Genomic DNA, 27,564 nt, shown 5'->3' on the forward strand with positions numbered 1-27,564 from the left:
CTGAGAATGTCAATGCAGAACCGGAATATAAAGTAAATTACACAGGCTGGAGGACTGAGCGTCCCACCCAGCCCTCCCCAACCCCACTGGTGGAGACCACAGGGCAGAGTGGACGGTAGCAGGGACAGGGGCTCTTCAGAGGCAAGGAACAGAGCCTTAAGGTTGGAGCTACAACCCGCTCTCCAAGGCTCTATAGGAAGGAAGACACCAGCTCGCTGCTCTCACAACTCATCTTCCTCTCCACTGTTTCATTAAATTGCACAAGGATGGGACTGCCTATGCAGGTGGCAGACAGGCAGTGAGGGTGCCAGGCCTTGTGTTTCCACAGATGCAGAGCTCGGGCAGACTTCAGGCTACAAGCAGCACAGGTCCTGATGACAAAGTGGTCAAGGTGTGACTATGGCTGCACGAGAGCTGCTCAGAACCCTGGGACCATGCATGCAAACGATTGCCTTTTCCTGGTTCCTGAAAACCTTTCTGTGTGTCCATGTGCACAGGGTGGGAATGGGAGAAAGAATCAAAGGTAGCAGTGATGTAATGAAAACCTTCAAGAAAGGGTGGGGAGGGGTCTGAAGGGCAGTTCATTCTATTTCTTTCAGCTAAGAAAAGGTAAGAAAACTTAGAAGAAGGAAAACTAGAATTACCACATGATCCAGCATTTCCACTACTGGGAATACTCCCTAGAGAACTGAAAGAAGAAACTTAAGAGATACTTGTACACCCATGTCCATGGCACTATTATTCACAATAGTTAAACGGTGGTGGCAACACAAGTGTCCAGCAAAGGATGGATAAACAAAAGGTACACACGTTCAACAGAATATTATTCAGCCTTTAAAAGGGAGAAGGGGCCAGGCACAGCGGCTCAAGCCTGTAATCCCAGAACTTTGGGAGGCCGAGGTGGGCAGGTCATTTCAGGTCAGGAGTTTGAGACCAGCCTGGCCAACAAGGCAAAACCCCATCCCTAGTAAAAATACAAAAAAAAATTAGCTGAGTGTGGTGGCGCACGCCTGTAATCCCAGCTACTTGGGAGGCTGAGGCAGGAGAATTGCCTGAACCCAGGAGATGGGGGTTTCAGTGATCCAAGATTGCACCACTGCACACTCCAGCCTGGGCGACAGAGTGGGACTCTGTCTCAGGAAAAAAAAAAAAAAAAAAAAAAAAAAAGGAGGAGGTTCTGAATCCTGCTGTAACAGGCACGTACCTTGAGGACATTATGCTAAGTGAAATAAGCCAGTCACAAAAAGACAAATACTATATGATTCCATTTATATGAGGTATGTAGAGTTGTCAAATTCATAGACAAAGTAGAATGGTGGTTGCCAGGGGAGGAGGGAGTTTCAGTTGTGCAAGATGAGAAAGTTCTGGAGACTGGTTGCACAACAATGTGAATATACTTAACACAACTGAACCTTACACTTCAAAACATTTAAGATGATAAATTCTGTTATGTGTATTTTACCACAATTAAAAATAACAGACAAGGCTGGGTGCAGTGGTTTATGCCTGTAATCCCAGCACTTTGAGAGGCCAAGGCAGGGGAATTGCTTGAGCCCAGGTGTTTGAGACCAGCCTGGGTAACAAAGTGAGACACCGTGCCGGGCGCGGTGGCTCACACCTGTAATCCTAGCATTTTAGGAGGCTGAGGCGGGCAGATCACGAGGTCAGGAGTTCAAGACCAGCCTGGCTGATATGGTGAAACCCCGTCTCTACTAAAAATACAAGAAAGTTAGCTGGGCATGGTGGCACATGCCTGTAGTCCCAGCTACTTGGGAGCCTGAGGCAGAAGAATCGGCTGAGGCAGAAGAATCACTTGAACCCGGAAGGCAGAGGTTGCCGTGAGCCAAGGTCGTGCCACTGCACTCCAGCCTGGGTGACAGAGCAAGACTCTGTCTCAAAAAAAAAAAAAAAAAAATAGTTATCCAGGCATGCTGGCATGTGCCTGTGGTCCCAGCTACCCAGGAAGCTGAGGTGGGAGGATCACTTGAGCCCAAGCGGTTGAGGCTGCAATGAGCTATAATCATGCCACTACATTTCAGCCTGGGTGACACAGTGAGACCCTGTCTCGAAAATAAAATAAAATAAAATAAGAATAAGGAACAAAAAATTGGAAAACTAAACAGGCAAAAGACCCTACCCTGTTCCTCACATTTTAAAGTGAAACTGGTATTAAATGGAAAGCATGCACCAGGTATATGTTAGGAATTCTCTTTTTCTGTCAGCTATGATAGTACTTCAGGTTTTTTTAAAGGTAACTGCATTCCCTATTGCAAACAGTATAATATAAAACTTTTTTCAGCTGCCTCTTGTGAAATTTTGTTCCATATTTTAGATTAGAGACCTAGCTTAGCAGTGCCTTTAGTAAGGGTAAAAAACTTTGCAAATCATGGCACAACTCCCTAGGTGGGACTGTACTATGGATCAGTCATTCTCATGGAAGTAGAAGGTAGCTTTAACCCCTACAGGACATACATGTGGAAATGTCTGGAGACAGTCTTGGTTGCCACTGTCATGGGCAGGAATGAATGGCAGAGGCAAGGATGCTGCTACACATCCCACCGTGCACAGCACAGACCCCACAACAAAGAACTTTCTGGCCCCAAATGTCAACAGTGCTGAGGTTAGCAGCTCTGCTCCAGATTGGCCTAGCAGTTCAGGCATTTTGTTTGTTTTGCTCTTCCTTTTACCCATGCCTGTGAGCAGGCAGTGGAGTGAGTAGTCACTAACATGTCAGGCCCTGTGCTAAATGCTCTAGGAGAATGATCCTACGATGCCCCCAGTGTCACTAACAGGGAACCATTTGGAGAGGTTGAGGAATGTGTCCAAAGTCAGTACCACTGGTGGAATTTTAAATCAGTCCTAAAGACCTCCAGGGTGGTGTTCTTACCTCTGCTTCGTAAACCCTCAAGTTCTCAAACTCATTCTGGCTTGTGGGCAGCAAGCCAGGGCACTAGTGCTCAACAAGACACGCTATAGAGAACACTGGCACTGGGAACTGTTAGCCAAGTCCCTTCCCACTGAGCCCCTTCAACATCTTGGCAGCCTATCAACCCCACTCAGACTGCAGAAGAATGTGTGGATTCGAGGGGAAATTGGGGAAAAATTATTTTCTAGATTTTATAAAGGTTACTGTCATTTGCACATAATAAATCTCTGTTCTGCCTGATGTTATTTGCATGAAGAGGACTTCACCCACTACGTTCTTAACGATATCTTCACCAGAACCTTCCCATTCAGAAGTCATGCCTACACAACTTTGAGAATTCCCAAGCACTAAACATCTCAGGAGCTGAACCATCTAGGGAACTCATATTCATGCCTCAAAGCCCTGTTCAGACTTGGTGCCCCACTTTTGTGAAGCTTGACCATATATGTCCCAGATGCCCCAGTTGTTCATTCCTTCTGCATAGTTCCATACTGTAACACCCTGACATTGTACGCATACTTCTCTACATTAACCATTAGCCAATCAGACTGAGTTGCTTGACACAGGGACTAACGACACGTCTTTGTATAGGTTTTGCATATTACAACAGGCCAACTACAGCACCTGTCAGAAATGGCTGAAGACCTTAAAAAGCCAAAAAAAAAAAAAAAAAAAACACATTCAGAGATCAACTAAAACACACAAGGAGACACCCACAGGAGGACACTGGTGATTTCCTCTGAATCTTGAGAATGTCCAACTGATTTCAGTGAAATTATTCATGCAAGTCTCGCGCAGTGAGTTGGGTGCTGGGATGTCTGGAGAAAGCTACATGGGCACGGAGGTCCTCTCTGTCGTCAGTATCATCCTGCACCAAACTAGCCGCAGCCCCAGTAATAATGCCACAGAGAAGCTTCCCCCATTCCATGGTCTTGGTTTTTTCTTTTGTTTTTGTTTTTTTGACAACAATCACAGTCACTCCCACGTCTGGATTTGTCAAAAGCCCAGGCCTGCTGCATCAGGAAAACCAGGGAGAAGGGGATTGCAGGCAGGGTTGCCTGCTCAAAAAAATGAAAGCATGCAGATTGTCAGGCCCCACTTGGGACTTAATCTGAATCTCTGAGGGTGGGGCTCCAGCACCTGTAGTTTTTATTTAAATCTTTTTTTATTTTTTTTTTATTTTTTTGAGACGTAGTCTCACTCTGTCACCCAGGCTGGGCTGGAGTGCAGTGGCGCGATCTCAGCTCACTGCAACCTCCGCCTCCCGGGTTCAAGAGGTTCTCCTTCCTCAGCCTCCTGAGTAGTTGGGATTACAGGCATGTACCACCACACCTGGCTAATTTTTTTGTATTTCTGGTAGAGATGGGGTTTCACCATATTGGCCAGACTGGTCTTGAACTCCTCACCTCAGGTGATCCACCCGCCTCGGCCTCCCAAAGTGCTGGAATTACAGGCGTGAGCCACCACGCCCGGCCCTTATTTTGTTTTTAACTGACACACAATAATTGTATGTATTCATGGGGTACAGTGTGATGTTTTGATACATGTATATTTGGTGTCATGATAAAATCAGGGTAACTAGCTTATCCATCACCTCAAACGTTCATCATTTCTTTGTAATGAGAACATTCAAAATCCTTTCTTCTAGCTCTTTTGAAATATACAATACTTTGTTGTTAATGACAGTCGCCCTACTGTGAACAGGACATGGGCACGTATTCTGCCTATCTAACCGTAACCCTGGGTTCACGTCTGTCGGTCTAACAAGCCCTCCAGGTGACCCTGATGAACACTCGAGTTGGAAAGCCACTGCCTTTACTCCATGCTTCTCAACAGTCATGACCATCAGAATCGCCTATAGGGCTGGTTAAAACACAGACTGCCAGCCCCCATGCCAGATTTTCTGATTCTGCCACTCTCCCTCCAACAGGGCCCCAGAACCTGCATCCCTAGCAAGCTGCCAAGTGACCTGCTCTGGGGATTTCTGAGACTAAAGAAGGGAGCTGAGTCTCATTTTGTATCCTTTTGTCATTTTTTTCTCACTTGTATATATTTTTAAATAAAGAATGGAGGCTATTCCTCAGTTGATGAGAAAATTCTATAGTATTGTAAGGTGGCCTTATGATGATCCAAGAATATACCGAAATAACCTCTTCAACAGAACACTATTTCCCCTTTTACCCTTCTCTCCCAATATTCTACGAGACTCCCAAAGGCAAAAAGCACCCCACATTTTGGACCAGCAGCTTGGCACTCAGCCTCCTTCAGAGGGGCTTCACCAGCCAGCCCCAGCCCAACTGGTTTCTACCTAAATACTCACTCCCTATGTACTGTAGCTACTGACTTTGCCTCAAAGTGATTTCTCTCTCAAACGCCTAGTACATCAACGTCAATTGGCACTGGTTTCTGTTAACGAACAGACTGGCCTGCGCCAACCACAGCTTACCACACGTGTACTCGGCCTACTTCCCTATTTTCAATGCCTAATGATTTTTGCTGCGCCTGAACACATCTGGAGGGAGCCAGGCCCACTGGCTGCCTCTCGTCCCACTCCAGGCCCTCCTACAAAGGTGCACTCAGCAAACCCTCCAAGTACAGACAGGTTCTACAATGTTGCTCCAAGTCAGAGAGGAGGCCTCAAACAATCAAGGATTTTTTTTTTTTTTTTTGGAGAAATGATCAAACCCGGGGGTGGGGACAGAACTTCCTGCAAGAAACCGCATCCTGAACAAGCATCACCACGACTCACTGTAAATAAATACTCTCTCCTTGCAGCACTTCCGTCAACTGTCAGGGCCCTGGCTCCAATCGCCTTTCAAGTCCAAACAGGAAAGGGGAGAAAAGAGAGTGAGATGGCAGATAGGAGGTTTAATTTGCTTCTTGCTGCAGTTTTCATTGGTGGGGCGCTTCCAATTCAGCAGGCCTGCCAGCTGCCTGGAATTGCTCCTGGACCCCACTTTTTCCTGTTAACCTTCATAATTGTATTATTACGGGCCAGCCCACAACTGGCCTACCCAAGGCTCAGAGGAGTGCGGCTTCTTCCCTACATCAGATAAGAAGCCAAAATCAAATAGGCCTGCTGCAGACAGAAAGGCAACTGATGTTTGCGAGGGATGCTCTGTACATGCCTCTGCTGTGACTTAACCCAAGGGATTGGGGGGAGCGGCGATGGCCATGGGGACTGGAGGGTAGAGGGTTCAAGAAGGAAATAAGTCAGTGACCTCAATTTTCTGGAAAATGAATGTGAAGGATATCCTTTTCAAAGTGCACAATGTGACCGGGCAGGGGAAGATGTGCAAGGGAGATCTTTCATTTCAATAATAGCAATAGCAAGTACTTCTGGAGTGCAGACCACGTGGCAGGCATGACATAAATGGCTTCAACATACCTTTAGTCCTTAGTGTTCTCCATGGTACCTGTGAGGGAAGAGCCATAACCCCCATTTTACCAATGAGGAGGCCAAGTGTGGGAGGGCTACAGAAACACAGGCTGCTTCACAAACCGTAAGTGGCAAAAGCAGGAATTCAAACTCAGTTTTGCCTAAATCAAGGCTGCTGTGAACAGCTGGGAAGGAGGTGTACTGCACAACTGAAACAAGTGCCACACACATCTCCGGCAATGTAAATGGCAGCTACGCAGTGTTTTGCCTGAACCGGAATGGGGCTGATGCTGAAGTCCACATTTTAACTATGGAATATACTGCCTCCCAAAGGTTCTGGAAAATAAAAATGAGCTCTATCCAGAGCTTCTCAAGAAGTTCTAAGATTCTAAGGTAGTATGAACTCCATGGCATTCAACCAAGTCAATTTGCCCTATATAAAGGGCCTTTCTTTGTTGAATTCCCTAAAATTCAAATTTCCCATTTGTTGCTGTGTTATGTATGCCCCAAGTCTGTTTTTACACAGTATTGAAATTAACAATGCCTGGCATATTAATAATAGATATAAATATCTATCAATAGATATTTATACCTTTTTTTTTTTTTTTTTTTGAGATGGAGTTTCACTCTTGTTGCCCAGGCTGGAGTGCAGTGGCGCAATCTCAGCTCACTGCAACCCCCGCCTCCTGGGTTCAAGTGATTCTCCTGCCTCGGCCTCCCAAGTAGCTGCGGATTACAGGCACGTGACCCAACCCCAGCTAATTTTGTATTTTTAGTAGAGATGGGGTTTCACCATATTGGCCAGTCTGGTCTCAAACTCCTGCCGTCAGGTGATCCGCCCACCTTGGCCTCCCAAAGTGCTAGGAATTACAGGTGTGAGCCACCGTGCCCGGCCTATGTGTGTCTTTTAACAGATACAAGTATGTACTGAAAACAACTCACAGGTGAATGAGTGAGTGAGTGAGTGAGTGAGTGAGTGAGTGAGTGAGTGAATGAATTCAGGCATTCAGTGTGTCATCATGAGGGCCAAAGCAGAAGACAGTTCTTGCCCTTCTCTGAGAAGCCTGGGCCTCATGGAGAAATGGGTGCTCTGCCATCCTGCTAAGACTGGCTTCCATAAAAGCTGCTGTCACTTGTGGGCACCCTTGATTTTTTTTAATATAACTATGAAAATTCAGGCTCGGGCACAGTGGTGTTAGCAGCTCTGGTTGCAGATGGAGGTAATATAATGCGTTGTTGGCAGCCCAGGAGGAAACAGGGAGGGTAATGAGCAGAGAAAAAGCATGTTCAAGAATGAAGGAGTGGGTGAAACCTCGTAAACTCTTCGCAGACAAGACATGCCCCCTGGAGCCTCTGCCCTAAGGAGGGAGGGAGCCAGGCGGCTTCCCAGAGGCAGAGGAGGATGAAGCTAGAGATAGGGCTGAGGTGCCCAGGGCACCTGCTGCCACACACTGAAAAAAAAAAATTAATAAAAGTAAAAATGAACCATTGCATGTAGCAGCAAAGTGTTATTAAAACACTGTAATGTCTCAGAGGTTCCTATGAAGTCATGTTCTTACGATTCACTCATAAGAATTTAAAGACAAAATTATATGCCTCGTAATTCTCCAATGAGTATGTTTCTCTATGGATCCCATTGTTTAGATGGGATGCACAGCTTCCAGCAGGTTTAAATCATTGAAGGGATTTTAAAAACTGGCACTTTCCAGAAATCTGGCTGCACATTCCTCAGCAGGAGTAAGTGTCAATACAGATTATGTCTACACACTTGTGTATACCAGTACATCTATTTCAGGACACGCTTTCCATCAGGGTTGCAAACTCAAATGCCCATAGGGGCCAGGCAGTTGCTTCAATGGATTCAATGGATGAAGCAGGCAGGGACTCAAACACTAGGGAGTGGGTGGGAATGCATCCCTAACAGACAGCTTTGACAAGCCCCATCTAAATGGGCACTTGACCCCAGCATGGGAGAGGGGCTGCTGTTACTACATCTTTTGGTTTGTTACAAGAAGTCAGGAATCTGGGCTTTGCATAGGAAACCTCAGTAAATAAATGCCAGTGATCATCCAAATACCTTATTTAGAATACCATACAAGTTAGCATGTAGTTGTGGCCTGAATACCTCTGTCTACACCTATGTCTACACATACAGCAAGAATGACTGTTTAAATTTAGCCACTATGTTTCCAGGCCCCTCTGCCTTACACATTCTCAAGCTAGTTCATGAGGCACCCCAACGAGCTTACAAACAGTCACATCCACTTAGATGAATGGCCTGAGTCAGGGAGGAACCTGCCAATCTGGGCAGTGATTGGCAACCAGGTGCCACATGGCTGGAGTCAGATCTGAAAGGGCATCACTCCAGCTGGAAGGAAGTAGGTCAGTGGCCTGGTTCCACAGGTCTGCATGCCAACCTGCTCCCATTCCATTGTACTTTACCCTTCTGGACGGATGAAACCATCGAGGCCTATGTCCAGTTACCAGACAGAAACTGAGAGGACCCACTAAGGGAGCGTGTGGATGAGGTTCATGCTAGCAGCATGGTTCTTTAAAGGAAGCTCATCCACGTCCAGCGTGCCCTACCTGTTCAGACACAGGTTGCAACAGATAGAAGCAAAGCCCTTCTAAAAGAATCTGGCCTTTTTCATATATTTTTATTAAACTTGCATACTCACCAGAATGGGGCAGGGGGGAGGGTTTTGGATATCATGTCTTTCTCTTTCATCCTACTCAAGATCATAGTGAAATTTCAACATTTGCAAGTATAGAATCTATACAGTATACTTACAACTATGCAAGTATAGAATCAGCCAGAGACAAGTGTAGACACGTTCAGAGAGAAGAACCTCAAATGACTCATTCTTCCAGTTTTCTCAAACTGATTTCAGCTTTGAGGAAAGAGGCTTCATTCATACACACCACACATCAGATAGTGCCAGGCCTCATGGAACCCTTCACGGGTTGATGACTCTAAACAACGCTTCCCTGCTGAGGAATGTGAATGTTGCCAGCCTTGGGGACAGAACCCCAGCACAGAAATAGACTCCTCCTAAGATTTCAATCTTAGTGACTGACAGACACCTCCTAGTCTATCAGGAGATCTTTATCCCCTGACCAGGGTGAAGGATTCCCACTGCTTCCTTTCCCCTTACACACACCTCTCTGAACAGCTTCCACAAAGAAATGTACAAAATCCTGCTCCATTAAGTCTGCGAAAACAGTATGGGCACTAAATGCTTTCCTCATTCTGCAAAGAAAGGCTGTTGACTGGTAAGGTTTAAGCAATACTTAAGAAAGAAATTCTGGTACCTCTCCCAAAAGACAAACTGTACCTATAATAATATCCCTGGACAATTAATGGAACATAGCAAGGACTACGCAGTGGTTAAGATCACTGGTATTAAGAGCACTGGCTCATGGGTTAGGGTCTGTTGTTATTGACCTCTGAACTTGGGTAAATGATTTAATTTCTCCAAGCAGCAATGTCCTCATATGTAAACTAGTAGGTAATAATGGTACCCGCGAAAAGGAGTTGTTCTTAAGAATAAAATGGGACGCATTCAAGAACACTTTGCAAAATACCTTAACTAGTAGGTAACGGTGGTAGTGTCTACAACAAAGATAATTCCTGTTGGCTGCTTTACTGTCCCCAGCTAAGACGCCTATTCCAAACTTCTCTGTTTTGAATACCAAATTACCATTTCCACAATTTCAGAACCAAATCACTGGCAAGTAAGAATCCTTAGAAACCTGCTTAGCAAACTTTGACCTGGGAATGCCGGCACACGTCTTTTTCATGGAGGATACTTGCAACTGTACAACTTAGTAAGGTGTGGGCATGCAAAGTTTATTAGCTAATGTCAAACCCTAGCTCCAATGAAATCAAAGAACAAAATGCGTGTTATGACCAGACCTAACCCCAAACTGGTTTTTGGTTCAGAAACAGAATGCCTGCCAATTCGGGGAAACTACATAGAAACAGTAATCAAACAATATTATATGATCACATTCATTGTCATTATTAAATTTTGGTAATAAAAATAGGGTAGAAATATAGAAAGAGCAAAAAATTGATGTGTTTTACTTGGGTCAAGGTTTTTTTTAATTGCAAAAATAGAGCAGGGCCCAAATTATAGGAGGCAAGCAAGGTGTCTAGGGTGCAAAATTTAGGGAGGCACTAGCTCTCAGGATCGTCCAAGTTCAAGATCAGCATTGACAGCAAATGCCTCCTTAAATTTTCCACCCTCAACACCCTCTGTGGCTCCCCTTAATCCGGTGTTAAAAGAAGTGAAATGTAATTTTCATGCATTTGTGTGTGTGTGGCAGTAACCTGCAAGGAGGCTCCAAGATGTACACTGATGGGCAACATTACAACACATCTTTCCTTTAAAACCCAGAATTTCATGGCTGGGAGCAGCCCAGGCAAAGGACTATTTCCTAGAACCTTACCAAGTTCAAAGGCAGCTCTTTGCAACTTTGTGAGGGTTTCCTTTCATCAGCCCTCAACAACCTTTTCTTGTCCTCTCCCATACAAACAGGGATTAATTCTACAAGCAGCAGAAAATCCTATTCTCAGATATAATTTTTGCCCATGTAAACCCTATGGAAGAAAGGGGTGCAATGTAAAATGAATAGGGGTCACTTACTGATCATGCAATCTGACCACTCGAATTGAGGAATTCTTTTTTAAGGGGCTGTTTATAAATGAATCATTGTTTCATTAGATAAATATTCATAAAGTTTATTTTTAGAAAAGCTAAACCATAATAAAGTATAACTAAATACAATCTCACATAGGTCTATGAAATATGAGGCAAATAAAAGTTTAAAAAATCTCAGAGCGGTGACTTCAATCATAAGGCACGGAATTTCTTTCCCAACATGTCTACGAATTGAGCATTAAAAAGGAAAAGGGGCTTTATAAACATAAGTCCTTTAAAATTTCCTTCTGAAGTTTTCCACTTTAACCTCACAAAGCCTCATTTACAAATAAACAGGTTTCTAAATACATAATACATTAGAAGAGGTAGGTGGAAAACAAAGAAAAATCATACCTGCGTATTAGAGTCAATGTGTTTATGTTCCTAATTTCAATGATTTAACTGAAACTACTTTGGTTAGAAATGCTAAACAAATAGATTCACAACTAAAAAATTACAGGTGTTTCTGTACCTCCATGCTGGCAATTTTTAGATGTACTTCACCTGTTATCAGAACAGAAACTCTACATACGGATAAGGAACGGAACAATGAACTTCGCCCTCCCCAGCTCAACCTTCTTCATAACTTCACTGCAGAATGACAAGTTCGTTGCCAGTGAATGCCACTCTCTAATGCCACAGAAATTTTGATCTCAGCTGTCCGATGCAAATTTGTGTACGATTTTGTATGCATTACCAAGCTATGAAATCAGTCAGTGTGTTAGGATGTGTGAACACATGGCTTGCTCGTTTCTGAACATAATAGTTCCTAGTGTCTAGTGTACTGTGATATTCTTGGTTCACCCTGCCCTTTCTTTTAAAGAAAGCCTATTGCCCTATGTTAATTTCGAACAAAACTGAAGAATGGCATAGGACAAGCTCCTGTCTAAATACTGTTTCTTGTGACGGCATAAAATAAGTAGTAAGTGATAAGATGAGTTGGTCATTTTTTTTATTTAAAGAGGGAAGAATAAACAATTTTATGGAATATTCTTTGTTTTTTTTTTTTTTTTTGAAGACCTAATTATATACTAAGCAAGAAGTAATTTCTCCCTCCTGCCTACATTTTATGTTTTGGGCACTTCCATTTCATGTCCCTTGACACCTTTTCCAATAATCCATCTACTTGATATTGGAAAGCCTCACATGAATAAAACTTTATGGCACTACAGGCGTTTAGCCTTCCACTGACATTCCTGGCCTGTTCAATTCTGCAATTCAATCAAAATCAAATCTCAAAATCCTCTTGTCAGCCAGCACTGCTTTCATATGCCTGAGCCTTGTGTAAGGATAACTGCATCCAATCTTCCCCCCAAGCAGTGCTTATATTGTTTTATTACAGTTCAATGAGTGGAGTTCAAAATTACATGCAGCTGCCTACTACTGTGGTTGGGCTGTGTTACGCATGGACACAAGTATTGCCCACCAGGCCTGAAATCATTCACTTACTGGCCGGCCAGAAAGACTGTGAGCACTTCTTTGTATGGAAGAACATCCTGTCTGCTAGATCTAAAGAGGGTGATGTTAACAGATCAGTCCCTTTATAAAAGGATTGTGAAAGCCCCATGAAATGCAACTCAAATGTGCTCAATGTTAAGCAAGTGGCTAGAGCACATAAAAGCGAAGATAAACCTCAACATGCACTACTTATTCTCGGAAAGCTTGTGAAGGAAGATAAAGAGATCTGGAATAAAAGACATCTTAAAGAATTTTCGTATGTGTTTTAGATGATGAAGCTTCATTTAAATGAGTTTTTTTTAACACCCCCAGTGATCCTTTCATTGAAACAAAAAGACAAAATACAAAGCCAATTAAATACAATTTAACCTGATGAACAATACAGTAATTAAAGTACCAGCAGTTAAATGCTTCGATAGTCTAACATCAGGCAGAGTGACAGTGAAAATAGCTTTAGGGATACACCATATTTTCAACACTGGGACAAACACATCAAGTGGCCATCCCCTATCTTTAAGCGAAACGAAAAATGTGTAGAACCTACTAGAACCAAAAAGGAAAGCAAACTGGGTCTCATTTGTGTAGGTGTTAAATTACCCAGTTATTAAACAGGAAAAAGAAGGTCTTGCTAGAAGAATTGTTAAAGCTCCAAATAAAAATGTGTGTGCTAACTCCAGGCTACCTTTGGGCTAGTAATTCTGCAGGTAAAACAATAACTTCCTAGAGTGCAGTGTTTCAAGAAAAAGAAACCTGCCTCTCTCATTTATGAAGACATGCATCTCCTGTGCAGGTGGCCCCACACTTCTCTGTGACAAAACTCAGCGCCAGGAGGGTAAAGACGTACATGTCATTGCAAAATATTTACTGGTGAGGTCTCTAAAATTAATCACTCTCGGAGCCCCCAAAAGGTGAATGTATATCCATTTCTAATACCTACCACTCTGCATCTTTTGAAACAATATCATCAAAAGGAACTTTAAAGGGAACATGAAAAGCTCTAACATACAGAAACCTCTTTCAGACTACAGAAATTAGTCTCAAGACTAAATACTCAGGAGTTTAATTATTAAGTCAGCCCCCATGCCAAGAAGGGGAAATGGAAAGGTATTTATTCTGTTGCAGCTATGTTTATAGGTAACAACCTAGAAAACCAGGTGATTCACGTACAATGATACCTTATTTTCTAATGACGTGGCAACTCAAAGAGCCAGCAAGGCAAGATAGGGACAATTTGGAACTGGCAAAATAATGAATGAGTTTCTAGACATAATTTTATTTTCTCTGGGATAAATGATGAGATTCAGGCTTACTGACCCCCAAAGGAGGCTCTTATTGTATTTTAATATTTGAGAGGGTTGAACTTGGAGGGACAAGGCATACATTTTTTTTTACCGAGGATGCTGCTTTGGTCAAGACCTGTCATCCTTTGATGGTCACAGAGCAGGAGTGCCTGCCTCCCTCCCAAGTCAACTGCAGTGAAATGTTATTGTTTGATAGCTTTTCAATTGCTGACAAAATCAGCTGGTGTTCCCAGAAAATGAAATGAATTCCGCATACTGGCCTCCCTCCCTTCCTTCCCCTTTCACTCAATGGAGTCCCAATGGATGAAATGAACAAATCTCCCAGAATTCGAAGACCACTCTTACTACTTACAAGAGTGCTTTCTGGCATCTGTAGAAAAATCAGAAAATCCAACAATATGGCCCAAAGTCCTGACAACAACTGGCTGGAGTGAGGCAGCAACAACAGCTCCCTTTAAATAAAGCCTGTGCTGCCTAGTTCTTTACTCTTCTCACCCCATCTGCTTAATTCTTTTAAATTACCTGTGTGGCTGCCATAACAATTTGAGTTTCAGCCCCCTGTAATACAGCTTACCTCTCATTACTTCCAGGACACAAATCCCACAATCCTATTCACACTTGGTGATGTTTGGGCCAGTATCAGGGAATGTCCCCACACTTTCTACTTTCTAATTTCCTAAGAAAATGAAATACATATATACACAGCTTCATGATAAATGCCAAGACCAGCCAACTAAACAGACACCAAGAATAAAGCAAGATCCCTTCCCCAAACTCCATCCTACCAATGTCATTTCATAATGTCTACTAGGCAAAGGAGTACTTGGTCCAATTATCAGATGCAATATTCAAGCTGAATGATATATGCACATGAATATTTTGAGGCCTGGTTACCTTGGCTATCCTAACAGCCAAAGCAGATTTGCAGTGTGATCCAGGCAGCCCTACTGGCCACATCAAAGGATAGGCTGTAATAGGATTTCAACACAGGAGCAAACAATGTCTGGTACTGATGGACACATAAAACTCACTGAAGTTTAACTCCTACTTCTTAACAAATAAAACCAAGCCCCTCCCCCACCTGGAGAGCCTGTCCAAACTCACTGAGATTATCAATATCATTTTTGGGATCTGGAATCTTATTCTCATTGAAGAAATAAACACCGTCCCCAAAATGCTGATGACATTTAGAGTTAAGCCCTCTGATCACACTGCTCTTTCAAAGAGCCCAAGAGTAAAGGGAATTTACAAATATGTACTAAAGTCAGACACCAACATCCTAATAGCTATTGCTTTCTAGAGATAAAAATATAAAGTATTTATGGAAAGACTCTCCTCACCCCTTTTTATGCAAAGAGATAATATCCTACAAACGCATTATGAACCAGACATCTGTGTCTTAAGACAATGAACACATCAAGTTTTAAGGGGCTGTAACTCTGAAACAGGCCTAGCAGGTATTTCCACCAAACCACCTCTTCTGCTGTCTAATCCTTTACTAAGCAAATATTTATACTTTAGCAGGAAAATCCTGAGCTAGATTGTTACTTCTCTTACCACCCTCTGCACCCCTTTGTAAGATGTCCCTTCTCCAGTGACCCTGGAGTTTAGAACTACATTTGCTCTATTTTGCTGCATAACAGCAGCAATAGAAGAGGTAAGAGAAAGTGTCTCTAAAGAATCCTAAAGAACCCTACGTCCAGCTGGGAGAACTACACTCCTACAGCATGATCAGAGCTAGGGTCGCTGGGGCTAATCTAGAATCACTGTGCCTCCACATACACGAGGCACATCATCTGTATTTTCACGTTTTGTGAAAATGCTCCTTAATGTTCACAGACGTGGTTACCCACTGAAGCAGGAGCTAAGGCACAGAGAGAGACAGGTGTTCGATAGAAAACCACAGAGACAAAAAGCACCCAAAGAGTCGCTTTATAATTTTTATTTTATTTTCAAAAACTCCACAATATAAATGACTGAACCTTGAGGTTCCAAGTGTGGCCTCGACCAGCAGCCTGAACATTATCAAAGATGCAGGGTCCCAGCCTCTACCTTAGACATACTGAACAAGAATCTGCATTTTGACAAGATCTGCAGCTTGACCTCCATGCACCTCAAGGTATGAGGAGGACTGTGCTCTAGAAGAACTATGATGCAGCTGCTCTTAATGGGGAGATGGTAGCGAAAGTTCCCTAACTTTCAGAACATATGTAAAAGTCTGTGGAATACGTGGATTTGAATCATCAAAGCAACTTGTTTCCTTTAAAAAAAAAAAAACAAAAAAAAACTGCTTTCTGGGCGCCATCTCTCTCAGACCCACTGAATTAGAATCACTGGCACTCAGGTAGTCCTAGGGCCCACACCAGTCTGAAAACCACTGAGCAACTTCAAATGTGCATCTCCTCTGTGCTGCTTCTGGAGCTGGTTTCAATACACTGTTAAACTGATCGGCATATGGTAACCGAATAATCTGCAAAAACTTCAAAAACCATGTCATAGCTTTGTATATGCCCTAAAGTGAATGAGGCAGGGGCAGTGTTCTGGAATTCTTATAAATGATATACATCTCTTTACAAATAGTCAGTTTTTTAAAAGGAAATGTGTGCATTCTCGGTAACACATGCATTCACACATGCTTTCAGTGCTAAACTCTTCATAGAAAATGACAGGCGGACGTGGAAATAGCCACACGAGCACACATCCCCCCACCGTCTGAAATACAGAGGCATACATCTGAGAGTACATCCCTACGTATAGACAACTTCAAACAAAAACAGACCAGCTAAAGACGGAAAGCACCCTCCTTAAATCTAATATTCACTTTGTCTAGGACCAAACCAACTCCAACTAATTTAACAAGCAGCAATAAATAACCCATTATATGTTAGCTTTTAGTCATTAAACACCCTTCCCTTTTAATTAAAGAAAACTTGGAAACTAGCTCTCAAAGGGGTCCTAAATTTAAATGTTTAAGAAAAGACTGCTTTTGATACAAACTGCATAAAACAAATAATGAAAACTCTTAAATGTTGGATGGGGTGGGATTTCAAAGAATTAACTAATTGCAACCTGCGAGAGAAACAAGATACATTTGCTTCTGGGTACCTCTCCCACATCATGCTCTTAAAGGCCCAAGTTTCAATTTGGGAGAAGAAGCCCAAATGTTTTTTGTTAATATGAAGAGTCAAAATATTTTAAAGGATCACACTTCCAACAGTTGCAATTTCCCTTTTGCAAGTTACCTAAGAAAGAAAAGAGCTATTAGTGATAGTTACGGGTGGGGATGGGGTGACAGCCACATGCAAACTGATGCTTTCTTTATCTCCCATTGCAGATCTGCGGGAATATGCAAGAATGGTTTAATAAACACCATCATTCCACTTTTCAGTTTAAAGTGTTCTTTTTTTGTGCAATTAAGTTATTAAAACATGACTATAATTTGACTACATTAATAACACAATGAAGCAAGCCTTCAGGTAAAGTAACTTGGACGGACAAAGGGTTTCCAAAAAATCACAGCCAAAAAGTCATGCCAAACCGAGGGAAAGGAGGTAATGTCTGTGGAAAGAATAACAGTTGCCCTTGCTCAGATGATTCAAGTATTTGGGGGAAGTAGCAACAGTCCTTCCCTAGCAAAGATATATGGGGCATACTTCATGAAATCAACAAACAAGTCACCCTTGCTTTATTGCAAAGCACAGGGCAACAGGCACAACAGAGAAAGAGAGAGAGAGGGGACACACAAAAGTCAGGCAAAACAGGAAATTTGAGGAAACTATTTCTGAAATGTAAATAAGGGTTTCTGTTACTTTCAATATTGCAGAAGCAAAGAAGCTCCACTAGATGGAAGGTGCCAGGTTTTCTTGAACATCTCATTTTTCAGCACGTGAGACCTTATTCACAATGTACGGAGCTGATATTTCATATACATATTGTTAACATCAGAATAAGAACCGAAATTTGTTTTAAATGTTCCCCTTGAGGGTCAGCCCTTCCTTTTCTCTCCTAGAGACTATGGAAGAAGCCTGTTCCCAACTCCTCTACACACTAGCTTGGGGACTCAGGACAATGTATTTGTCTTCTTCAACATCACTTTCTTGTCTGGAAGAGGAGGATAAGAGCAGTTCCTACTCCACAGAAACGTCGTGAGATACCCAAATCACACAGTGACTGAAATCTAGTAAGTGCCAAATATGCTACGTATTTTTATTACTAACAACGCGGTAATTCTACTATCAAAAGCAACCCATGGAATATCAGAAAGTCAGTTATTGGTAGTTTTTTTTTTCTGTGCTATATCTATGTCAACTCATATCAGTGGCTTTATTTTTAAAGAAAGAGTGTTAGCAGGTTATTGCTATAGAAAATGCCCCATATGAAAAAGACTGCCCTGGTAACTTATCTGAGAGATGTGTCATTTACCCTTAAAGACAGCAGAATACACAAACATGAGTTCTCATGCTAGGATATAAAGATGGGTATTGGAGAGTGCTGACAGAACGCTGGGCTACTGAAGACAGAGTTTACTCATTCACACATCTCTGCCATGTTCTTAAATGTCTCTGCTAATCCTCACTATGAAACTTAAAAAAAAAAAAAGCATCTGAAATCCACAGAAATCAGGGTGAAAGTGACAGTAATAACATATTTATATCATAATATACTTGTGGATTAATACCATTTTCAAAATTAGCAATCCAATAAAATCAAAGTCAGAAAAGCAAACCTAATGAATTTATACACACTGGATTTAAGAAAATATGCAGTAGTACTGTACCCACATGATCCTAGAACTTCTAGGTAAATTACAATTACTGTGCTATATTGCAATTTTACTATCAATTAGCATGGACCATTTTTCACCAAAAATTAAACAAATCCTCTCTTTCTGCCAGGTACATACCTAAAATATCCTTGGTAATCACAAAAGAGATACAAGTCCTTGGGGGGCTGATCCACCTCTCCATCTCTACCCCCATGAAATTAAAGCAACAACTTTATCAAAGTAGAAGACCAAAAGGACTCAGGAGTGTGAAACAAGAGAGCATTAATTATGAATTACAGTGCTTTTGCAGATTCGCATTTAGTGCAAATCCCTCTAAAGCATATTTTAGTATACTATGTCTCACACTGCAGCAACTGAGAACTCCTGTACACAAAAATACTAGGGGAAAGGGCTTAACCACTGGGTCAAAATTTGCAGTTGCTCTGACATGCACAATCAAAGCACTCGAAGAGATATGCCTGGGAAATAGGATTTTATTGATATTTATGGGTAAGTTTGTTTACTACAAGCCTTAGCCATTTCTTCTCTTTACTTTCTTCCTTTTAGCAAAATACACTCCGCTTCCCAGTGCCCGACATGGGGGCACAGGACAGAGACTATTGTGCTCCAGGCTTCCTTGCAGCACATCTCAACCAGTATTGGCTACAACTCCAGCACCACGCACCAATTTCAGGAAAATTAGAGTTCAGCCCTTTCTTTCTCTCCATTTTCGTAATCTCACAGAGGCACAACTGTTCCAGAAACCAGCTCCCCTACCAGTCAGATATTTACACTAAACCTTTACTAAAGGGCTTGCTATTACAATGCTATCTCATTGATACAAGATTACTTCTCTTCTGGACCACATCAAGCTATATAATACTCCAACAATCAAAAACATTGCCCCTCAAGAAAGATGCAGCCCAGATTATTTTCATGTGCTTATGTGAGCAGAATGCCAACATTTTTGTTTAATGCAATGCAAATCTCAAAAAAGAGTTTAACCATGAAAGCAGCATGCAGGCAAAAATCCTTCCAATGTCCACATGTCCACATACACACATTACATAGACACATGTCAAGCTATAAAGAAATCACCCTGGATCAGAACATTACATACTGTCAATTTCTCAAGGTGCAACCCCATTTTCAAAAACCCCAAACAAGCGTCAGATCAAACAAAATATATATTTTTTTAATTTTGGGAAAGTGTAATATCCCTGTGCTTGACAAGGTGAAATATTCTGCCTTTTTACCCTGATTTGCAAAATAGGTATGTGAGCAAAATAACAGAATATAGCATTTACCTATCCATTTAGCAAATAATATGGAAGACCTACTCTACATCTTTATTCAAATGAAAATACTTTCCCCCAGCATTTATTTCTTTAGCTGGTAGAAACCCCACCCTGTAAGGAACACAAGCGTAAAGCAATCTCTTGCAATGGACCATTTTACTTATTCTGCAATTTCTTACCCAAATTACACAGGTATAATTATTTTGACACTATAATGAAAAGAAAATGGGATTTGGGCACCGTAGGTTTATCTAATAACACTATTTCTTGCCAGACTTCACAGCACTGACAGTCACAAAGAACCTTGTCCATTCCAATAGGAAATATTTGATTTTACTGTAGGAACATTATTTATTTTCACCAAGTTGCTATTATCAGAAAGGATATGATAGCTGAATAATAAAAATGAAATCAAGAAATTCTGGTGTTTCAAGGCTTTATTTTTTTTCTGCTCTCACTTTTGACATTTTCTTCCCCTGGAGAGACAAGATAAAGTGCTGTCATAAATGGGTGACTTTTCTTGTCAAATGACAGATTTGATTCTCCATGGTAACCACAAATCAAGGTGCTAATAGGAATTAAAGCTTCTCTTAAAAGGCATCTTTATGTTTATAAAATGAATTTAAATTAAATGGGTATTAGGTGCAGTCTTTACCTCAATTTATTTATTGACTGAAGAGCTCTGGATTGCAAGAAGCACATTTGCATTTTTAAGGAAAGATAACATATTGTCCTGACAGATGTATAAACAAAGCAAGTTACAAGGTCATGCTTCATACACTAGTTCTGAGACCCAAGAAGGGGATACAGATGGACATCTAGCAGTTAAGAAGTATTTAAATACTGAAAAAGGTGTAAAAATTACCTACAGGGGAACAGATGATGGAGTCTCTCTAGTTCCCTTCCTATCAGCTTTTTTTCTATTCAGTTAATTAAGATTTGTGAAATTGTCACAAACAGAATGCCAAAAGGCAATCTCCCTCTTCGTCTTGTGTCCCTCATGTAATAGATACGGGGTTGTTGTTTTTTAAAATCCCTTCATCACAAATAAATATTCCATTCAAAATCATATTATTTTAGCCTCCAAATTCAAATACAGCTAAAATAAAACATTTGCTTCCCAATGTGTTTAAGAAAGGCAAACACACATGAAAAAGACTATATATCATGATTTCAGAAGAATGAGATAATTAATCAGTGTGTTAAGCTGATTTCAATTTTCATAGGAAATGAATGCTGATTTGCTTCTTTTTTTTATAGTATTCTTGGCCATTAGAACTTAAGAAGAAAGATTACGTGCTATTGGATCCTAAAATAATATATCAGGCCCCATCTTATTTTTTTTTTTCTTTTTTTAAGATGGAGTCTCGCTCTGTTGCCCAGGCTGGAGTGCAGTGGCGTGATCTCAGCTCACTGCAAGCTCTGCCTCCCGGGTTCACGCCATTTTCCTGCCTGAGTCTCCCAAGTAGCTGGGACTACAGGCGCCCACCACCATGCACGGCTAATTTTTTCTATTTTTTAGTAGAGACGGGGTTTCACTGTGTTAGCCAGGATGGTCTCAATCTCCTGACCTCGTGATTCGTCCATCTTCTTGATATTAGCAAACCATTTAGCTGGTCTAGAGGAGTAAAGGCTTTGTTTGTTTGTTTGTTTGTTTGTTTTTTGTGACAGTCTCACTCTATCGCCCAAGCTGGAATGCAGTGGCGTGATCTCAGCTCACTGCAACCTCCACCTCCTGGATTCAAGCGATTCTCCTGCCTCAGCCTCTTGAGTAGCTGGTGACACAGCCACCTACCACCATGCCCAGCTAATTTTTGATTTTTTGGTTTTTTTCATTTTTTTGTTTGTTTTTGAGAGAGTCTCACTCTGTCACCCAGGCTGGAGTGCAGTGGCACAATCTCAGCTCACTGCAATCTCCGCCTCCCGAGTTCAAGGAATTCTCTTGCCTCAGCCTCCCAAGTAGCTGGGACTACAGGTGCACACCGCCACGCCTGGCTAACTTTTTTTGTATTTTAGTATACACGGGGTTTTACCGTGTTGCCCAGGCTGGTCATAAACGCCTGAGCTCAGGCAATCTGCCTGCCTCGGCCTCCCAAAGTGCTGGGATTACAAGCGTGAGCTACCGCACCTGGCCTAATTTTTCTATTTTTAGTAGAGATGGGGTTTCACCATCTTGGCCAGGCTAGTCTTGAACTCCTGATCTCATGATCCACCTGCCTCCGCCTCCCCAAGTGGTGGGATTACAGGCGTGAGTCACAACGCCTGGCCAGAGTGAGGGTTTTAAGGTCATAATTTTTTTTTTTTTGAGACAGAGTCTCACTCTGTTGCCCAGGCTGGAGTGCAGTGACAGGAACTTGGCTCACTGCAAGCTCCGCCTCCCGGGTTCATGCCATTCTCCTGCCTCAGCCTCCCTAGCTGGGACTACAGGCACCCGCCACCACGCCCAGCTAATTTTTTCTATTTTTCAGTAGAGACGGGGTTTCACCATGTTAGCCAGGATGGTCTCGATCTCCTGACCTCGTGATCTGCCCGCCTCAGCCTCCCAACGTGCTGGGATTACAGGCACGAGCCACCGCGCCCGGCCAGCCATAAATAATATTTTAAAAGTTGAAGTACATCTCATTTTTGGAAGTTGCCATTAGAGCAGAGGGCAAAGCTAACCTGTCTGAAACGTATATTGTCAACAGTAAAGTCATTCTGATAGACAAGTTTAACCTAAAACAAAGAAAGGGAAAATAAGAGTCTTACATTATACACTGGTAGCTGAGAGAATTCATCATTCTGAGTGGCAACCATGTAAGCTTAGCAAAATTTGATTGTACACCGTATCTAGTTGAAAGAACAATGTGGAGAATTAAGCCAAATTCCCTTCTTAGAACTGTCTGATGGTGGTGCCTTTGACTGTCGGGAATAGCTCTGACAAGCTGAAGGGAAAAAAACAACCGGTACAGTTACAATAAAGAGATGGGCAATATCATCTAGGAATTTGTGACTGAAACCTAAATGCTTAGACGTTTTTGTTTGTTTGGTTGTAGAGGGAGGTTTGAGTTTTATCTTGGGGAAGTTAAAAAGACTTTGTCCATTCTTGAGTTTAATCAGTACAAGCTATAATAAAATGGTGCCTAAAAGTTATAAATCTCTTTGGAACTCTGTGTACAAAGCATATTATATGGTGGTGTGAGTCACACAGAACTCTCTATTTCAGTCACAATGGCTTTTGTTTCATATTAGAATAAAGTGGGTTGATGATCTTATTCTCATTCCGTGTAAAAAGTCAAACTAACATCATGTCTAAAAACACAGATCGACGAATTACCCAGAAACGAGTGTTTAAGGAGATCTCATGTAACATAGTAAGTGTATGGTAGATTCTGCAGGGTTATGACATCAGTTTTAAATGAGCCATGATCGTATCACTGCGTTCCAGCCTGGGCGACAGAATGAGACCCTGTCTCAAAAAATCAAAAAGAAGAAAAACAAGAGGCCGGGCGTGGTGGCTCATGCCTGTAATCCCAGCACTTTGGGAGGCCGAAGCAGGTGGATCACAAGGTCAGGAGTTCAAGATCAGCCTGGCCAAGATGGTGAAACCCCATCTCTACTAAAAAAACAAAAATTAGCAGGGCGTGGTGGCAGGCACCTGTAATCCCAGCTACTCAGGAGGCTGAGGCAGAGAACTGCTTGAACCTGGGAGGCAAAGGGTGCAGTGAGCCAAGATTGCACCACTGCACTCCAGCCTGGGAAAAAGAGCGAGACTCTGTCTCAAAGAAAAAAAAAAAGAAGGAAAACAAGGTAACTGCTTACAGGGACCACAGGTCTCTGGTATCACAATGTAAAGTTACCCCATCAAGAGGAGATTGGCAGGGCTTGGCATTCTAAGAAAGAGTGATTAACACTGAGAGAACTTAACCCTCCCCAGAAGAACCGACACTCCCTTTAGGCGGAGGGGAGAATCAAGGATACCTGAATGCTAACAAGGACGTCCCATAAAACTGGAACTATCACTACCTGGTGTTGATATTGTCTGCCTTAAATAGTTCACTAGTAGAGAAAGGAATTCACCAAGATGAAGGCCTTACAGGACTGCACATAAACACTTGCTGCATAAAATCAGGAAACACTTCACTAATGCACTACTGGATAAAGCAAATTGCTCACTGAAATGAGACTCATCAGGGTAAAAAATGGGAATGCTAAATTGGCCTGGAAATGAAGTTATTTACCATTTTGTTTGAAAGGCGGGACAGAAGAAAAATGTGTAAACCTATTCGAGTCATGCAGTTGGAATCTGGTTACTCTGTTTAGATGTTCATGTCACAGAATCAGCTCAAGAATTTCTTGAGAAAAATAAAATAGGGTTCACTTCAAACAACACCTTCCACCTGCCTTCTGGAGTGCACTAGGCTTTTCAGAGGTACACTCAGCCTCACAGAATCACGTATCCATGATGGGCCAACTACACAGACAAAGTTCTCCTTCTTGGTAAGCTCCAGTCGCCATTCAACTTTCTAAGACAGAATAAAATAAGTGAGAACCCATTCGTGTAAAGCTGAAATTTCACCAGGTGTCTTCAGCCAAAACCTCCGTAGAATTTAAAAATCAGTGAAGATGTGAGAGGGAAATCATTGCATCTATGTTAGAAATCTGGACTTGACTCAGAAGAAATTCTGTGTAACTCCATTGTATTCTAGTCATCCAATGAAGGAAAATTCAAACCAGCCACCGCCTTCAACATGTTTTTTATTTGTGTGTGATGTAGCTTCATCTGGTCCAGATTAAGGACCGCCACATATATATGGCTGACTTGAGTTTACTGCTGAACTTGGCCTAGCAGGCTGGTCACCCCAGGTCTTCTCTCGAAAACCAATGCTATGCCAAAGATAGCACCATGTATAAAACCACCTCCTACGCCCCATCAATCAACCAAATGTGCATTTTCACATGGAAGGTGCCTGCCTGCAAGGCCAGCAAATGACTTAAACCTTGGCAGGAAAGCCTCTCCTCTCTGTGATTGTCATTCTCAGACCTCAGAACTCGTCAAGGAGGCCAAGCATGGTGGCTCACGCCTGTAATTCCAGCACTTTGGGAGGCTGAGGCAGGCAGATCGCTTAAGGTCAGGAGTTCGAGACTAGCCTCAGCAACATGGTGAAACCCCGACTCTACTAAAAATACAAAAAATTAGCTGGGCATGGTGGCATAGGCCTATAATCCCAGCTACTCAGGAGGCTGAGGCACGAGAATTGCTTGAACCCGGGAGGCGGAGGTTGCAGTGAGCTGAGATCACACCACTGCTGGGTGACACAGTAAGACACTGTCTCAAAAACAAAAAAACAAAAAAAACAAAAAAAACAAAAAAAAAAATCACCAAGGGGGAATATACCCACCACAGGTCACCTTTGGAAAACAGCTCACACCTACCACATGGCTATGGGTTCAGGAAAATCCAGGGCCCTGCTGGCAAGGAAGACATCCCACACTCAGGAGCTGTATGCAACAGGCTCTCCCAATTGTCTGACATGAATGGTGATGCTGAGATTCTCTGGGCTGGGGTCTCTCCCCAGGAGATATGAAGATAACTATAACAACTTCTACCTCACGGGGTGTTGTACTTGCAATTAACACCTGTACCATGCTTTGTGGTCCCTGAATTAAAGGCACTGTTTAATGAAAGCAAGAAAGCAGCTACAAGGGTAACTATCATGACTGCGTCTTGACCCCAAACACAGCACAGTTCAATTAATCATCTCCTGGAGGTTTTGTCTGGCTACTTTTGGTTCTTGGCTAGGACCAAGAACAGCCCCTGCAGAGGCATATATTTTGTAGTAACGGAAGTATGGATGCTGGCCAAGAGGAAGACACTGGCAAGAGGGGATCCAGCCTGAACAGGATTGAGAGGTGGCATCAAATATACATTTCTGCAAAGGCTGAGTGTCCAGTTTACCAATCTGTAAATGAGGTACACTAATTAAGAAAACAGGCTACACATGGTGGCTCACGCTTCTATCCCAGCACTTTGGGAGGCCAAGGCAGGAGGACTGCTTAAGCTCAGGAGTTCAAGACCAACCTGGGCAACATAGGGAGACGCCATCTCTACAAGAAATTTAAAAATTAGCTGGGCGTGATGGCACATGCTGCGGTCCCAGCTACTTGGGAGTTGAAGAGGGAGGATCAACTGAGCCCGGGAGACGGAGGTTGCAGTGAGCCATAATCATATCACTGCACTCCAGCCTGGGCGACAGAACGAGATCCTGTCTCAAAAGGAAAGAAAACAAGGTAACTGCCTACAGGTCTGCAAGTCGGGAGCAGGTGACCAGCATCCCCAGAGAATGCCCTGCTCCCCACAGTGCGGGGCTCTCGGCTCACTGCCAAAGTCAGCGACCTCCAAAGAGGGCCCCAGAGATGTCTCCTTAAAGGCCCCACACAAGTTGGAGTGCTCTCCTGAGAGGGGGAACGTGAATCAGAGGCCAAGTTACTACTGTTCCATGCTCAGCCTCTTTGGGAGTTGATTGGAGCCAGGGTTCCTCTGGCTCCTGGGAGTTGGGAAGTCAAGAAGCCAAATAGCAAGATGCCCTCCCCCCCACCTGGCACTTTCAAAAAGCAGCCCTTCTCCATAGGCACTGCCAAGAAGCAAGCTGGCCTCTGCTCTACCCTTTTCACCCCCAAGGTGAGGGGATGACTGAAGACAAGTGGCCTCTCTGATCTCCGCTCAACAGTCACTTCCTCAGGGAAGCCGAGGCCCTTGACTAGCCATTACAAAGGTGGCACACACAGAGGACTGACTTTGTGGCAAGCAGGGCACTAAGCAGAAGTGGGAAACCAGACTGCCCCAAGTCTAGTCTCCAAACTGGCCCCCTTCCCCTTACATAACCTCATAGGAGCTACTTGACATCTAACCCTTAGTTTCCTCATCTGTAAAATGGAGACTGTAGCACCTGCCTCATAGGGTTTTCTACCATGTGTGGATCCAGTGAGCTATTGTAAGCACTTAGAAGACGGCCAGGCTAAGGCTGGGCACGGTGGCTTAAGCCTGTAATCCCAGCACTTTGGGAGTCCGAGGTAGGCGGATCACCTGAGGTCAGGAGTTCAAGACCAGCCTGACCAACAAGGAGAAACCCCGTCTCTATTGAAAATACAAAATTAGCTGGACATGGTGGCACATGTCTATAATCCCGGCTACTTGGGAGGCTGAGACAGAAGAATTGCTTGAACCCGGGAGGCAGAGATTGTGGTGAGCCGAGATCACACCATTGCACTCCAGCCTGGGCAACAAGAGTGAAACTCCGTCTCAGAAAAAAAAAAAAAAAGAAGAAGAAGAAGAAGAGGGCCAGGCTAGAATTGTCATCTTCTTCATAACAATGCTATGAAGTGGAGACTAATATGATCTCCACTCAGCAGATGGGAAAACTGAGGCAGTGGGTGCTTAAGGAATTTGCTTAAGATGGAACAGCCAGGACGTGGTCTAACCTAAGCCGTCCAACTCCCTGCTCTGTGAAATCTAACCTTGTGCACGTCCCACAGCCTCTGTTTTACATCACTGAAGATGGCACTGAAACCTCACGTTTATTCACGCAGTGCTCCACAAGGGCAGGGGCCGTGCTTGGTTTCACTCATTGTTGTGTTAGCACAGTGGAGGTGCTCTAAGAGTTTAAAAAAAGAGCAAATCCATCTTTCCATCCATCTAAGCTAGGGGTCCTTAACCCCCAGGCCACAGACAGGTACCAGCCCATGGCCCGTTAG

At 42.9% G+C, this 27,564-nt stretch overlaps 1 protein-coding gene across 14 annotated transcripts in view; it reads right to left on the minus strand.

Moving 5' to 3' along the window:
• Positions 1-27,564, minus strand: part of FOXP1 (forkhead box P1) — a 630,459-nt gene that overhangs the window by 484,719 nt on the left and 118,176 nt on the right. The gene's annotated exons all lie outside the window — the stretch shown is intronic.

Source organism: Gorilla gorilla, chromosome 2 (assembly GCF_029281585.2).
Source record: "Gorilla gorilla gorilla isolate KB3781 chromosome 2, NHGRI_mGorGor1-v2.1_pri, whole genome shotgun sequence".
In the NCBI taxonomy this organism is placed as follows: domain Eukaryota; kingdom Metazoa; phylum Chordata; class Mammalia; order Primates; family Hominidae; genus Gorilla; species Gorilla gorilla.